The 7,823-nt window shown below is 37.7% G+C and overlaps 1 pseudogene; it reads right to left on the reverse strand.

Moving 5' to 3' along the window:
• Positions 1 to 1,138: 1,138 nt before the first annotated feature.
• On the reverse strand, positions 1,139 to 6,949 carry LOC150081057 (xaa-Arg dipeptidase pseudogene; annotated as a pseudogene).
• Positions 6,950 to 7,823: the final 874 nt, after the last annotated feature.

Here is a 7,823-nt window from a genome sequence, read left to right on the forward strand (position 1 = left end):
AAAACAATCATCCAATAAATCCACAAAAGCCTTGCTAGTGTGCGAGTGACCAACCCACAAATTCCAGTCAATATCTGGGAAATTAAAATCCCCCATTATAAGACTCTCTGATTTACTGGCCCACTCTATTTCCCTGTACAATATCTTATTATACTCATCAGAGTCATTAGGCCTATAGCACACTCCTACTCTCAATTTTGATTTCCCTATGCTTATGTCACACCAAACTGATTCGGCACTGCCCTGTCCATCAATGTCGACTGGCTTCACTTCCTTGGACTTTATGTGTTTCTTAATTAATAGCATAACCCCTCCTCCCCTCCTGTCCTGTCTATCCTTTCTATACACATTGTATTCCCCAAATTCCAGTTCCGCATTACTTATATCTGTGTGACACCACGTCTCTGATATCCCAACAATATCTGCCTTTGATGTTTTGAGCAATACCTCAAATTCATCAAATTTATTTACCAAACTCCTAGCATTGGTGTACACGCAGGTATACATGCACCTGTTTCTATTCTTAGCTACCCTAACACAACCCATGTGTTTACTTGTAACGCAATGACTACCAGCAGTCTCTGAAATATCCTGCATCTTGTTTTTCAGACTTCTGCTCATTTCAATAGAAGCAGTGCAAGAATCACTTCCACCTCTGCCAGTGGCTACTGTTAATCTATTAGTCCTTGTATCCCCCCCAACTAGCAGTTTTCCGACCCACCTAACACTGCCTCGACAGCATCAGCAAAAATTCTTGCACCCTTTCTATTTAAGTGTATCCCATCCCTGTAGAAGCAATCTCTCCTGTTAACAAGTACAGTCCAGGCTGAAAAAAATTCTACCCCTTGAGCCTTGCACAATCCCTCCAGGGCCGAATTGATCGACAAGGCTCTCATCATATAAGTTTCCACCAAATGATAGATCACTATCATTTGGTGGAAACCAAATGATCCAAATGATAGATCACTATCAGTTTCCACCAAATGATAGATCACTGATTCCAATGTAATAAATCTGCCTGGAAACAAGTGGCCACATAAACTACAAACAATAACGCGCTCTTTAACCAATGTCGGGATGAAAATCAATTGTTACTCGTACATTGACGCAAGGAACATCGTTATAATTTCTTTCCACCTTACACCTTAACTTTTTCCATATTCTCGGCAGCCAGCTCTTTCTGAAATTCATCTTTAATGTCTTTAATGAGGGCTGGAGACCTTAGAATGTCCAGTAATGTTAAGGCCATAGCTTTCGCAGCAGTTAGAGTTGGTTCCTGGGCTATTTCCGAGCCTGCAGCCTCGGCAAATTTCTTTGTGTGAACACCTTCTTCGCATTTTATACGAAATATTGGCTGTATCGTTGGAACCACGTGAGAAACGTTTCCGGCATCTGTTGAAACAGTTGGCTCCTGACTGCTTAACTGATCCTCGAAGATACCTAAAAAAAAATAATAAATAAAAAAATAGCCCATATATAAATTGTTATGTTTGCAATTAAAAAAGGACCATCAACGTGTCTTCATGAACTCTGGATTCAGAAAGATGAGAAGTACATTGGAAAATAAGTTTCTTCACGACTTAACTGTACTTAGTAAAACAGTATTGATAAAATTTACATGTGAATTACTTCCTTACAGAGAGTAAAATGGTGTCCTTTCACAGATTCAATAGATATAACAGATCATACTTTTAAACTAAGGTGAGGTTTAAAGTCCAGATGAAAAGACAAAAAGTCTCTCAGCAGCAAAAGCACAATTCAGTTAGTTTTTTTTAAGATTCAAGGGGGAAAAATTATCTGGCCTGTGTCACTGTTTTTGGCTATAAGCCAAATGCCTGTGCTCCCTCCCCCACACTATTCATGGAGCAGGTGGGCGGTCCCTGCTACCTCTTATTTTCAAAGATGAAATGGAAGCTCAGAGGAGTTCATGACTTCTTGGAGAATCTGCAAAAGTCTCAAGAAATGCTCAATATTATTAAGACAAAAGAATTTCAAGCATGCCTTCATCTGTGGCAAAATCACTGGACTGGATGATTATGTCCTAAGGGACACAGCAAGTGGTTGTCTTCAAGGCAATACAACGTAAAATATTTATGACTGAAACGAATCTTTGTTTGCAGCACATTATAGTAAATTCAGGTTTGCAGCACCTACTTCTTTTTCCCAATGTTGTTGAGGTTTTGGTCTCAGGCGAGGGTAGAATGGTTTTTTCGCCCGGAAACTCGGGTTTTTAGTCCAGCAAACAGAAAATCGAACACAGAACACATGCAATTTACAGACAATATACACCAAGCAACATGGCTTTAGTCGCTAATGCTTCTAAAACCCTTCTACAACAACACTCGATGAAAACTGCTTAACAGTGAGTTTGTTCCTTTTACAACTGTTGATTAGATTGGCGCCGAAGGGAATTAAATCACACTGGTATCAACTGGTGATTACATTAGAAAAAAGAAAGGCACAGTTCTTTATGAAATAGAAACGTTTTAGAGGTGTCCAGCGTTCTGAATAAAGCAGGGATTGGTACTTCACTTTCTCTGTAATGGTTTCGGGATGTGAAGACAACTTTATATGCACAGCCGCAGTACTGGCTAATAATTCTTCAGTGTTTTCCAGACAAGTTATAACGAAAACCTTAAGGATGTTCAACTTGTTCCCAATTCTTCTAGAATCTTGGTGTAAATCCCAAGGAAGTCGCTATAATGAATACTTTTTTTTCCCCTATCAAACTATGGCACCATCCTTAGGAAGGTAAGGGAATTGTCGGATGAAGACTAACTAGGATGCTGGAGAGACTGACTTCTTGCTAGACAGTCAGTTGTCATGCACTTCTGTTTTTTTTTTTTTTTTTTTTTTTGTATGTTTGGAGCGAGTAGGATGATCAACGCAATTTGAATTCTTTGAGAAGTGTGGTCGCAATAAAGATCCTTTCGGCATGAGAGTACGTGTCTATACTTTTTCGCATGCAATCTTAAAGCAGAATAGTTTTCTTGTGACTAAAATTGAAAAGTCAAAATGGTTTTACACTTTCCATGGTTTCCTTGTGAGTACTGTTTTAATACGGAAAAATGCGCGCTTACACTTACAGAAAAGCAACCGCAAACTTACTTTATACTGGTCTTTGGGGGGAATGAATTAAAATCAGTAAAAGCAGAAAGGATCTGGGAGTTATAATATGAACGGACATGAAGTTCTCTGAGCAGTGTAAACAGGCGGCCAGGAAAGACCATGGTGCGCTATCGATAATTATCGAACAATAGCCTGTAGAGATAGAGAGGTATAATCCCACTGTAAAAGGCAATTGTAAGAACCCACTTGGAACGCTGTTTGTAAGTATGGAGACTCATCTAAAAAAAAAGACAGTGAGCGTCTTGAAAGAGTCCAAAGATGGGCAACTCGCTTGATGAGATCGGCAAAAAGGCGACCGCACGAGAAAAGACTTCGATTACGTGTATACAGAGCTTGGGAAGCACACACTTTAGAGAGGATCTGATTGAGGTCTATAAGACTCTGAGAAGGGTTATTAAAAATTACTGAAAGGGAAATTTTCACTGTTATAAAGAATTCCAGAACTACGGGCCATAAATTCAAATTACAGGGGGAGAGGTTTAAACTAGACTATAGGAAGCGTTCTTCTAACCAGCTAGTTGTTGATTACAGAAACAAGTTGGCTCCATTGGTGTTTGAGGCTGATAGATTGAAGAAATTCAAAGGTCTACTGGACAGTTATCTACATTAGGAGGGAAGTTTTTCGGGCATCCTTTGTTTATTTCCTTATCTACTTTTGCTATTTATTGACTTGTGCAGCAAAAGCCTGCGTCTTCCTTGAACTATATGGCTAAGACCTTGAACTAGAATGTCCAAATGGTTTTTAATGTTTTGTGAAATCTGCTCAGAGGTATTGCTTGGGACCAAGATACAAAGAAACGTTTTTTAGCTGATTACTTTAGGATCTGTCTGGAAACCACACGATATACTTATTTTTTGGCGATGTTGGAGACACGAACTGGATTTCTACGGAATGGAATTCCTGTACACCAAATTCCTACGTGCGTTGTGCCTCTTTGCTTTCATTCTGATCTATATTTTCTCCATTCCGTCTTAACACAAATCATATGTGATTGATTTGGTTTTTGTGTTTAAGTTAAGGCATCATTATACAACTCGTAGTGTCGTTTTGGAATGCCTCGTCTCTCCTTACAGATCTTACATGATCTGCAAGGAAGGGAATTGTTTTCTCTAGTACCTTGACACTGTGAGTGTCAGGTTGCTGTTTCGTTCTGCAAGGTTAGCTTTTGTGATAGTGATTTGGTTTCAGATGTTAGTTCAGAAGAAGAAACTGCAGGTGATGTCCTGTGTTTCTTTAAAAAAATTCTAAATAATCAATCAATTTGTTTTGATTAGTGGCGTTTTGTTTTCTAAGGAAAATCTCGGGGGCTGTTAAAAATAACTGAGAGAAGCTGTCAGTGGTGTAGCAAACTCTTGTGAGACCCAACTGCAAAACTCGATTTCGGTGCCTCTATCGTTTATTTTATCGATATCGTTGATTTTATCGAATGGTGCAATGCACCGGAACCCTTACCAGGGTTCCGGTGCATTGCACCATTGCACCATTTCGCTTACATCTTTCTCCACTGCGAACTGTCCCGATTCAAACAAATTTGATCGTCTTATGGGTAGGAAGAAGTAGTGCTTTTCTTATCAATGTTCTGGAGAAGGAACAATAGTGAGACACAGGTCCAAGTATTTGTAGTGAAATTTTTCTGTAATTATCTGTCTGAGCATCCTTTGTGCGTATTTTAAACGGCATCTTGTCTCTTGGGATTAAAAGGATTAGATAATGAAACTAGGGCGACCTATGGGTAACATATGGACTGTGTTTCAGCGTTTCTAAATTTTTGTGAAATATTTTTTCTTTTATTCTAGCTTCATTACTGTTAACGCGGCTGGTGCTCCACGTATTTTAGTTAAATATAATTCATTTAATGTCTTCGAATGATTTTGCTGGCTGGCATCGTTAAAATATTCCTAAGTTTAGGTTCTGTTGTTGAGGTAGGAACAGGTCCAGACTGTTGTTGTGATCGGATGAAATTACTGCATTTCAACAGGCAAAGAGTCTAAACTGTTTCTCATTCACAACAACAGCGGTTTTTCAACCTTCAAAAAACTGTTTTTTTATTGTGCAATTGTAAAATAAAATTGGTGCGTCTACGTTTTATTTGATCAGTTGGATATACGAGGCCTGTCAGAAAAGTAATGAGATTAATTTTGTAACAAGTGTAATGGCAACACTGGACTTGAATATGTGTCTTGAATTGCTAGAAAGATTAGAAATCGATCCAGATATGTTGAAACGAGTCGTTACTGGTGACGAAAGCTGGTTTTTTCCCAGTACGATCCGGAAACCAAAGCCAAAGTGAGGAGTGGCACACGAAAATAACTCCATTTCAGAAGAAATCTCAAATGACTAAATCAAAAGTGAAAACGATGATTGTGTGTTTTTTGATTATTGAGGCATCATTCACAAAGAGTTTCTGTCACAGGAACAAAAATGAACCAAATTACTACAGAGAAATTCTCGAGAGGATACGGAAAAGAATCCTTCGTGTGCGACCAGACATCAGTCAAAATTGGGTCCTCCGCTACGACAGTGCACCATCCCATTCTGCCTTCTCCATTACACAATTTTTGGTGCAGAAGAGCGTTCTAGTCTTCTCGCAACCGCCGTATTTACGGACCTCGCTCCATGTGATTACTTTTTGTTCCCGAAACTGAAAGGAAATCATTATGAATCGATAGAAACTGTTCAAAAGGCTGTAACCGCTATAAGGGAGCCGACAGATGAAGTCTACCAGTCTTGTTTTAACAACTAGAAATTTCGTTGGAGACATTGTGTGGCTGCAGGCAGAGGGAAGTTATTTCGAGGGTGACCATGGTTATTCTGCATAAAATTCAAAAATAACAATTTTAATCCATTTAATCTCATTACTTTTCTGACAAGCTTCGTATGACGAACACATCCTGGCTATTATCAAATTTTTCTCTGAGAATTTAAATGGGAGTTTGCGTATTTATTTTAGAAATATTTTGGCTAGGTTGTGCATTCCTTTGAAAAAACAACAACATTAGCTCAATAGTGACGAGGAATAGAACTTGTAGAAAAACAACGATCTTAGTTGCTAGCTTCGATCTTATTTCTTATAAAAAAACTCATTTCCGTAGAGTACTACGAGCTGTCGATTCCATCTAGATTTAACAGGCGAAGATCGTATTGGTACTAAACTACCGATTCTCTAATATTTTGATAGTCCAATACATTTTCAGCAACATCAGAAACCGAAAAAAGGTATGCTCGCACTAATGTCTGCTGGAATTATTGATTTGAAGGGAAAAAATTAAGCTACGTCAGATAACAATTCTACTTATTTAAACACCATTAAGAGTATAAGATTCTTACCCATCGATTCCCCATGAGTCTTGTATAGATTTTCCATGTGAGAATTCGCTATAAAGTTTTCATATCTGTTTTCGTTCTCTAATTCGATGCGTACATCACATCCAGTAGCTCTGGATGCTGCTTTAAAACATCCCTCAACTCTATGGAAAATATGTTCCAATTCAGGAATGGTACTTGCCCTGATGATGTACCAAAGTTCGGTAGAAGCTGGAATTATATTAGGTACAACACCTCCGTTTACGATGATCCCTGGAGTCGAAGAAAAATAAATTTAACCACTCATATCATGGATAAAGTTCTATTCAACCAGTTTCGTGCTGTTGATGTCCTTTGGATATTTTAATTTAACTGCAGATAACTTTAATATCTATAAGTATGCTAATTTGGATTCTCCAAATGTTTTTTCACAATTAAACAGTCTAAATAATGTATGGATTGCGTTACATTTCGATCATCAAATAACGTACCTGTGCAATTATAACTTTTTTCCATACCCGGTGAAAAAGATCTGAGTTCGAAACCTGTCAGTGACGTGAGGAACTTTGGTTTTTTTCACCTCGTGGCTGAGTTAATTTAGCCTCTAACGAGTGTTTCCCCCTACCAGCACACAAGCAAACCAACCACAAAACGCATTCAATATGCAGACCGAATATACTGTGGGTGTATGAACTGCTGCTCAACTAACCGTATTAAAAAAATGTTTGTTTATGCATAGTACTATGTAAATTAAGGTTTTGGTGTTCTGATATCTGCTGGCATATAATTAGACTTTCGTTATGAACAATTTATTAGATATTAAGTAAATAATACGAAGAAAATAAACATTTATTAGGTATCAATAAGAAGAATATAAGAAAGTAATAAGAAACTTTTATTCGTTCATTTACATGAATATTAATCCACACTCATCAGGGGCTTTGCATTTATCAATATTCAAAAGAACTTAATTAAAAAAATATGCATATATTCTGTTCTCCTTATCCTTATCAGTCATTATTAGAATTACTACTATTAATTATTATGAATTTAGATGTTTATTTTTGCAGTTACATATGGCCAATTTTTATAATCTATATAATTAAGTATGGAGTAAGGAAACAAAGCGCTACGTATTGCATATTACTCTAAATTATGACAGACTTACATTTAATGAACAGATATCTAATACAACTAGAACCACCAACCCAAGTTTTAACTCCAAAGTACAGGTGATACGAAGAACAATCTACAGTCCAAAATATCTGGATGTTTCCAGATGCGTTACAGCAGCATCTCTCATCCCATCTATGTCCTTGAATCCTACGACATCCTACTAGCAGTCGACCTGTTAGCTCAATGGATTATTACGGTAGCTCAATACGCTGCC

Source organism: Mastigoproctus giganteus, chromosome 9 (genome assembly GCF_048544385.1).
Source record: "Mastigoproctus giganteus isolate SK-2022 chromosome 9, ASM4854438v1, whole genome shotgun sequence".
NCBI classification, from domain to species: Eukaryota; Metazoa; Arthropoda; class Arachnida; order Uropygi; family Thelyphonidae; genus Mastigoproctus; species Mastigoproctus giganteus.